The 9,645-nt window shown below is 46.2% G+C and overlaps 1 protein-coding gene across 1 annotated transcript in view; it reads right to left on the bottom strand.

Annotated features, from left to right (window-relative positions):
* The window catches only part of Lrig3 (leucine rich repeats and immunoglobulin like domains 3), a 49,860-nt gene that overhangs the window by 21,157 nt on the left and 19,058 nt on the right, over positions 1–9,645 (bottom strand). The window lies entirely within an intron of this gene.

Here is a 9,645-nt window from a genome sequence, read left to right as displayed (position 1 = left end):
ATCAGAAGGTACTCTCACACAGCAGTGCCAATCAGAAGGTACTCTCACACAGCAGTGCCAATCAGAAGGTACTCTCACACAGCAGTGCCAATCAGCTCCCTATCCTTACAACTTTGTGGCTGCTTTAGCTCCTGGCTAGAAGGAGGCCCTGTTTTTACAACCAGTTACTAAGTTGGCAGAGGCTTCAGTACCAGAGAAAGTATTACATAGTTATCCCAAAAGAGCTACCACCTAACACAGTCCCTAAGGACAGTCGATTAAGAGATACTTGACATTACCAGTCTGGACAACAGATCAAAATAGACCACAATGGTAGTCACTGGCTACATACAGCTCTTTATGAGTATGTAAATACACACACACACACACACACACACTGGCTACATATAGCTCTTTATGAGTATGTAAATACACACACACACACACACACACACAGTATCTGTCACTGAGCACGAAGGCACACACTTCTAATGTCACCACTCAGGATGCAGTGGCAGATGTTCTGGGTCAGTCCAGCTATATAAGAAGACTATGTCTCACAACAACAACAACAACAAAAAACAAAACAAAACAAAAGNCTTCCTTGATTATAATATCTATATGTCAAGAGAGCAATAGCCAATGTACCTGACAGCATCAAGTGAGACAGAACATTTCCACCATTTTTCTGTTGCATTTCAAATGGGGAAATGCCCAGCCAAATTCTCACAAATGGTCATAGGTACTAGAGGTACCAGTACTACTACTATTTAGCACTATACTGATGAGTTCTACTGGACAATCTTAGTAGAAAACAGGAGCGAACTGAACTTGCAAGCCAGCTCAACTGTCACATAAGTTTCGGTAGCATGGACCTTTCCCCCCCATTAATGTTTATTCACTTGACATCCCTATTCCCTATTGCTGGGTGCCCCTTCCCATGCTCCGTCCCCCCTTCTCCCCTTTCCTTCCTCCTCTGAGAGGGTGGAGGTCCCCACTGGATATCCACCCCCCCCCAATCCTGTCACATCAAGTTACTGAAGTACTAGGTACATCATCTCGCCTGAGGCCCGACGAGGCAGATGAGTTAGGGAAAGAGGATCCACAGATAGGCAAGAGCTCTAGGGTCAGCCCCTGCTCCAGTTGCTGGGGAGCCCACATCAGACCATCCTGAACATTTGCTACACAGGTGCAGGGAGGGAGGCCTCCATCCAGCCATGTTTGGTCTCTGGTTGTTGATTCAGACTCTGAGATCCCCAAGGATCCAGGTTAGCTAACTCTGTTTATCTTCCTGTGGTACTCCTATCCACTTCAGGGACCTCAGGCCTTCCCCCAATTCTTCCACAAGAGTCCCCAAGCTCCGTCCAATGTTTGGCTGTGGGTCTCTGCATCTGTTTCAGACAGATGTTGGGTGGTAGCATGGACTTTTTAGACCATCGCATAGCAGGAGAAACCATGTTAAGTTAAAAAGCTGGGAACAACTGTAACATGGGTTTCTCTTTATACCCTACGGAATAGCCACGGGATCTGATCCTTAGTCAGAAAACAGTCCCCATGTATGTGTGTATCTCACGAGTAACTCAGACACGTCTCTCCATCTCAGAAGTTAGGTAGACCACTTTTATGGGATCCCACATTCTACAGTGCATCTTACTATAACACGCTCACCACCACCCTCTTCCATATTGCAAACTCCTTTGAGGCAGGAATTCGTGTTCACGCCGCTGTGTTAGAATGTCACAAAGCCAGAAATACTGGGGCACACAATAGGTGTCAACACCTCTGTTCAACACGGTTCACACATTACACCATCCACTCACAAAGTAATTTCTCTCTTTCAAATATAATCTAAAGTTGGGAAACTGGGGCTTTTTGCATAACCAGTCCAACTACTTCTGAGGCACCTCACATAGCAAGTCTGGGTCGGTCCCAGTCGATCCCCGGGTTCTTTAACAGAACACAAAGCAGCAGTGATATTCTGGCAGTTAACCCGCCGGCAGTTCTCACCGTATGCATTCCTTCAGAAATATCTGCTACTTCTTACCTTGACCAAAAAAAATCAAATTCTATTTTCAAACTGATGTAGTAATCCAACTGGCTCACTGATCCACCATCACAGGGATAACCAGGGCCCCTTGCAATCTGTGCCTGCACTTTTCTCCTGGAGGAGACAGACTTCTAGGGAATCTGTGTGCTCTGTACCCACTACAGTTAGAAGAAGGTCGACTTCCTGAGACTGCAAAGACCAGGTGCTGCTGTCTCCACAACAGTAAGGAGAGAACTCCAGAGACGCAGGCTCTAAACAGCGCTCGAAAGCCTCTCACACTGAAGTCAAGGCCCATAGTCTAGTCCCTTTAAGGAGTTTAGGGTTATTGTCTGTTTGATCTTTAAGAGACCCAAATCATCAGAGAATGTAACTCCACGGGGGGGTGGGGGGGGCAGGGAGGGAGAGAGAGACAGACAGAGAGACAGACAAGAAAAAAATCCTACACAGGATAACAAAGAAACAAGCTGAGATAATAGTAAAGTTCAAAAAGAAAAGAAAATTCAGCAATTCTACATACAAGTCACAGATTACCAAGTTCCTCGGATTCCCATAAAGCATTACAGACTTTGTTTAGAGTCAAGTCATCCATGACCTCTGATTCTGACCATTTCCCACATCTGGATTTGCCAGAGCACAAACTCCTTGATCTAGCTGTGAGGTACAAGTGAGACAATTAGTCAATCTCTAGGTCCCGGAGATGGAGGCAGGCAGGCTAAGCCCAGCCAAGAGGCCTTAGGGTCAGGGTATAAGGGATGAACAAAACCACAATTTGGGAGACAGAAATTTTCTCTTAAATACATAGACCGATGTTTCTATCACCAGGATGTCCTCCTCCAAGTCACCCAGCAGCTAAAACACCCAGACCCACCCCCGTCTGTCTCACATCTCTCTTCAAGTCTGCACCTGGTTTGGTCCAGGCTGTCTGGGGCTAGACTACCCAAACTTAAACACTATTCTGCAACAACAAAAAGAAAACAATAGTGTAGTGTTTAGTTGTGTTATTATTAGGAGTTTTTTTTTCCCTAATAAATGGAGCACATTAGTTTTTTGAGGTAAGGAGAGAGAGGCCCACCAGGTGTCTATCATATTGGTCAAATAAGGCTAGGAGTTAGATAACAAGCCACACAATCTCTGGTTTATATATTCGTTTGTTTATAAGGTAATTATGAACAAGGTATTAAAACTGCCAATTACTTGAGTGACGAATAAAATTTTCCTTGCAGTAAAAGTATGGTCCAGCCAAAGCCAGCAATTTCCTGAACTGCACAGCTCCTAAATTGCAGTGTGAAAGTGCCCCGCTCGAGATGGAGTGTGCACACTGCGCTCTTTGTCAGCCTCACTGCCCAGCACAAAAATCCCTTACAACCGCCAGGATAATAGCCCCTGTATCACAACATTTAAATCTGCCCTAATGGAACTGAATCAAATCCAAATTCGAGTTTCTTATTACCTTAGACTAACTGGCGAATTACCACCTGATAGGTACCAGTTTAAAACGAAAACAAACAAATACATATTAAAAAAAAAAAACTTGCTTTATATCATGAAAGAGGGTTTTAAAAAGAAAGAGAGAGGTAACTACATTTTTAAAAAATGAAAAAAAAAATTCTCACATCACCTGAAAGTCTCAAAATAAATGTAATCCAGAGATTGGGTCCTAAACAACTGGTTGCAGAAGACAAAGATCCAATTCAGGCCCAGTTTTAGCTTTTCTCCAAATAGGGATAAATGCCAAAATTCATCAACACATCGAAAAGCGCCACAGCTGATTCATACTGGGGCAGAGTGTGCACAGGGCTTGATTAAAAACAAACTCCTTATCCATCATTACCATTACATGTACATGGCATCTTTCCACTGCCCAAATAACGAGGCCTGGAGGGTGTTTCAGCCCCGCACACACCCGTTGGAGACTCGGAATATTTAGTCCTCCGTTTGTTGATGGTACAGAGAGTTCCTCGGTCAAATCACTGCTGAGGTGACTTATAATTAGTCCCTTCAAGACAAACAGACCTCTGGGGCATGGCTGGTGTGAGCCTAAGACAGTTGCTTCCTTCCAGCTACCAAAGAGGCCACAGGACAAACAGTAGCCCCAGGTATTTCAACCTTGGCTTCCGTTGTCCAAAAATAATGGCTTCATTTTGTCACCAACGCCACCTACCAAGAAACTATGCCAAACACCTTAAGATGAAGAGGCAAATATGGCACACCAGTTTTCTCTGATGGTATTTACTCTAAAAATGCTGGAGAGAGACCCAATCATGAATAATATCAAGACGCCCTTGACGTCCCTGGAAACTGAGAGACTGACAGAGGTCAGTATTAGGATTGGTTCTCTGAAAAGGAAGAAAGGGACAAGGCGAAACTCAAGCATCAGGCACCTCAAAGGCAGTGGGAAGGCCATAGTGAGGTTGGCAACAGTTACCAAGGAAGTCACTGATGAGACTCCAGGTGTGCAGAATCAGCCTGGCAAGTGGGAGGCCAGTGTTGGTGTGAGCAGAAGCAGGGCTGCAGGTCAGCTGCTCAAACAGGTGAGAACGAAGCAGAGTGTCGTTTCAAGGAAATGGTGTGTGCTTGACTAGCCGGGATACAGTGCTTCACAGATGTAGACAGAAAGGCTGACATTCAAGAATGAGATAGCTGGGTGTAAAGAGATGGCCCACAGGTTAAGAGCTCTTGCGTCTTTCCCAGAGGATATGAGTTCAGATCCAAGCACCCACAATAAGGGGCTCACCATCCCTTGTAACTGGAGGTTCTCAGATCCAACACTCTATCCTGAGGACGCCTGCACTCATGTGACATAAACACACAGATATGTACATATACATAAGTAAAAATGATAAACCTTAAATAAAAAAAGAATAGAGTAGCTGAGATGAGCCTAGGTCGTGGGATCTCCTGCAAGGAGAGGCCTGGGGCTTCCGAGTGATAGGGTGATGTCATTACCAGCTGAAGAGTGGGCGAGAACAGATGTGGGGCACCATGCGTGAGGCTTCCAAATCAATAGAGAGGACAGAAGATGACACTGTGGTGGCACGGCCACGATCTGCTTAAATGTTATGTTTGGGGGTCACAAACCACCCTTCTTCTGGCTTCTAGAGTCCAGCCAAGGCTTTGTTCCCGCCTGCACACAAGTTGGGGTTCCCCTCTCTACACCTTTGGCCATGGGACCAAGCTCAACTCCAGAGGAGTTTGCATTCAATCTGTTACTCTCATGTTTGGTGTTGGGTGTGAGGTGCAAGACTCTGTCTTGCGATGCATGTATGAAGCGTTGCAGATGGAAATGATCCACAGCAACACTACTTCAGCAATGCCCAGAGCTTCTGGGGAAATGGTGGAGCGCACAACCTGCACATACTAGGAATACGCTCCTTTATCCAACACTCAGAGTAAACCGGCGTGGTATCACCAGGAGCAGAACACAGCCGAGGCCAGGACGGCTTCTCACTTTCTACTTGCTGTGGTCTCCAGGATGTACAACTGTCTCCAAAGCACTCACACACGCCGTGAAGTGGATTGCAATGGCGATTATTTACCTCCAGGCTGAGGAAAGGGACTTTCAGAATGGAATGGTCTCTGTTGGTGAGGAGCAGGAATGGCAGGTTTCTCTCACACCGGAATTCCTGAACCAATCTGGCTCCTTGATAAGTGAGGAACCTCTGCCAATAGTTTCGGCTGTCTTCTACCTATTGCGCCAGATGAAAGGCAGCTCAAGACCTTACAGGCCGAATGTGTCGGGGCATGCAATCTTGGCTACATAAGGATGCTATGTGCAGGAGGCCCTCTCTTTTGGAGAGGATGGGAAACCATGTTTCAGATGTGGCAGAGCCTCTCGGAATGCTTCCCCCTCCCGCCCCACACTTGTATCCCTCCAGTTCTGTTCTGCTGCCTTTACCAACTATTGAATCTGTGGCCATTCCCTGCAAACATCAGCATGCAAGCACGTTAAATATACTGACAGTCTGGCCTAGCTATGGGAAAATACTGATCGCTATATATACTTACGAGCAACCAGCTTAACACCATGTATAAAGAAATCACAAGTTACTAATGAAAACACAACACTGTCCAAAGACATTAAAGGGCACTTGTTTCCAACATTCGTCACATACACACACACACACACACACACACACACACACACACACACACACCATTTCTACCCCAGTCAAAAAGAAGAAGAAGAAAAAAAGGTTTCCTTGAGCCTCCTTGAAAGCTACTTTGGCGGAATCAACTAATTCCCCATAGGGTCCAACTTCTTTTCAAAGAAAAAGTTGGCAGGAGAAATCTGTGTCTCTCACACAGATGAAAATAAACAACAGCCTTTGCTCGCCTCTGTGAACAAGATAACGAGGAAGTTTCATTAAGAGAGCACACGTGCCTAGACTGGCCCACTAGCACCATGCCGTCATGGAAGGGGGCCAACCGTGGAAGCTTCCGAACAGAGTCTTGATTAAGGACTGATGCTGTTAACCAGCAAGGGAGCCACGGTGTGGGGAGAAGGCTGTCACTTCTTCTCAGCTAAAAGCCAGATCAACACGGAGTATAATTATCTTTTGGATCACAAGCAGGGTAAGGATGGCCACAACACAGTATTTTAACAGTGGCTCCACAATAATCAGGGCTCTGTAAGACTGCCAGGTATAACACATGTTAAAATGAAAAACAAAATCTGTGTCAAAAGCCCATTCACACCACACACAACACAGCCCTTCTGTGGTCCCAGGTCTAGGTTCAAGTTGGTCCTCTGTGCAAACAGGAGTTGACAGCAAATTCCAAAAGAGGATGATGAAGGAGGAAGTTACTGCAAACTTATTTTAATGTGAAATAACGTAGGTGCGATAAAGCCAATTCCGGGGCCAGAGAGATGGCTCTGCAGTTAGAAACACTTGCTGTCAGACCTGACAACCAACCTAACTCTGGGCCCACGTGGCAGATCTGTAGTCCCCATATTGTCCCCTGACCTCCACACTTGTGCTGTACATATTCATGAGAAGGACGACCCATGCCTCTGTGCACCAGAAAATGGTCCACGCCTCTCTCCGTCCCCCAGGAGGGCAGGAAAGCAAACACACCCATGGCGACTTACATGGAACAACTGGCTCAAAGTTAAGGCCCTTTGATACAATAATTCCAACTGCGGTGCCTGAGAGGACTTTAATCTCTTCCCGGTTCAACGTCCTGCTCTACTGTACTTGGTGAACCGGATGGAAATGAAATACAAAGATCTTGCCCAGTCATGATCAGCTGGGAAGCGAGATTTGGATGACAGAGCACTGTGAATGGCCAGGTTTGCTGCAGAGGCTTCAGAAAAGAACTGCAGCATCTGACTCCAGAGACCTCTTTTACAATGTGCCCCTGTACCCCCTGATCGTTCCTGGTATCAGTTTATGCTCTCATTTTACCCCACACCTCATCTTCCATTAGCTTCTCCATGTTTGGTAACGACCGTGAGTCTGGCTGTTGTCCAGACAGGAAGAGGCTGTCCTTCAGGACTGGGAAGGCTTGGTGCTTACTGATGGAGTGTTAAAACTCAGGCCCCTTCACCCAGTGTTGCTCTCAAACCTGAGCCAGCATCCGGGCTGGAAGAGGGGATTCTTGAGGCAGGATTGTGTAGACTGCAGCATCACTGGGGTTCTATTCAGTGTGTGTGTGTGTGTGTGTGTGTGTGTGTGTGTGCAGAGGAAGACTGATCTAAGAGTCTGTGTTTCTGCCATGTTCTCTGGAGGGTCCTGCTGCTAGGAGTCCTGAGGCAGGATCAATGCCAGCCAATCATCCTGAGAGACCTTCCTTCAAGCTCCCCTCCTCTCAGAGCTTCTTGCCATGGTCCCACCATGTTGAAATTTCACAGCAATGTCCCCCTAGAAGCCTTTTGTCTTTTTCCACTGTGGTGGCAGACAGTGGGTCCATGTGCTGGCACACAGTAGGCCCTTTCAAGAAAACTATGTGGCTTCTCAGTTCTAAGATTGTTTTTTTCCTTGCCCGTATGCTTGGTAATCTTTTTCCTTAAACGTCTAAGGATGTCTTTTGGTGGAATCCAATGCACAGGGGAGCCTGCTTTCCCGGGCAGTATTTCCAATCTCCTCAAGTTCTCCTTCCTGTCCCCCACCCCCACCCCCTTTGCCCTTTGTTTCTCTCTGGGAGGATGTTTCATTCTCCCAGCACGTTTATTTCTTTGTTACAATGACTCGGTACTCTTAAGCCCAATTTTCCAGCTTGGTGAACATCTGCACTCTCCTCTCCGCCTCCTGAGTACTCTTGGCTATCCTACGCTGTATGCTCTCACTAGGTTCTTTTGTTTGGGTGGGTTGAGTATCTCATCTTTTGGCACCAAAGAGATTGGATCTGTTTCTCCCTCTAACGTCTCCAAATCCCTTGTTTCCATTTGTTTCAGACCCTCACTTTCAAACGCAGCAGATATTCATTCATATTTTCTAAATAAGTGCTTAAGAGAAAAGAAAGAAAAGGTCTTACTAAAGCCAGGCAGGATAGCAGGCACATGTAATCCTAGCATTCCGGAGACCGAGGCAGAGAGATACTGAGTTCAAAGCCATCCTGAGCTATTTAGCAAGAACTTATCTCAAAACCCCAAACCAAACCAAACTAAAACAAAACAAAACAAACAAACAAACAAACAAGCAGACAAACAAACAAAAATCAGCTGAAAGGGGGCAGGGTGTAGCTGATGGTAAGGTGGTGGAACACTTGCCTTGCAAGCACAGATCTCTGGATGTGGTCTCCTGGACCACATACACAAAGCACAGCAGCAGCCTCCATTAATCCCAGTTCTTAGAAGAAGAAAGCAGGAGGATCAGAAGTTCAAAGCCATCCCCTGATTTCCAGGGAAGGTACTGAGGGCCCTGAGAGCCGTCTCATTAAGAAAGTAGGGAATATAAGCTAACTAAAGACTTCAGGCAAGCATGTTGCTGAACGGTAAGCATCCGCATAGGTGACACAGAGGAGTGATCTTCTGCTGGGTGCCCCCGAGGGAGATGTTTGTAGCTATCCCCAGGCTGGAGGCTATGGGTATAAGCATGGCTGCCGCCTGAGAAAGCTAATGGAAATAAGGGGAGAGGATGTACCCTAAGCATCATGTCTGACTCTGTTTCCCAGACTGAGGCAAAACCCTCCATCCCACCCAAACTCCACAGAGTCTGCTCAAGTTGTTCTGGACATAAACTCGCAATCCCGTGTGTCAGATGCAGGGCAATCACTGGGCTCTGAGCCGGGAATGAGAATGCGGTGTCAGGTTACTTCTTATAAAAGAGTTGTAGCTAATTGTCTTTTCAGTCCTATGGTGCACTTCCGCCTCTACAGGTTTTCAATCTTTGAAATATCCTGAGGATCAATAGCATATGCACACATGTGTATACACATACATGAACACACCTGAGCCCATACACATGTGCACACACACACATGCCCATCTACACATACACACATATGAACACAAATGCGTGAACACATGTGCACACATTCACAAACACACACACATGCATGCACATATACAAGAACACATACATGTGCACACATACCCATGCACACATACATACAGATGAACACATGTGCGCACATGCACACTCACACACTCTCTCTCTCTCTCTCTCTCTCTCTCTCTC

The sequence above is a fragment of the Mus caroli genome, chromosome 10, assembly GCF_900094665.2.
Source record: "Mus caroli chromosome 10, CAROLI_EIJ_v1.1, whole genome shotgun sequence".
NCBI classification, from domain to species: Eukaryota; Metazoa; Chordata; class Mammalia; order Rodentia; family Muridae; genus Mus; species Mus caroli.
Note: the sequence above shows the minus strand (reverse complement) of the source record. Positions and strands in the feature narration are given on the sequence as shown.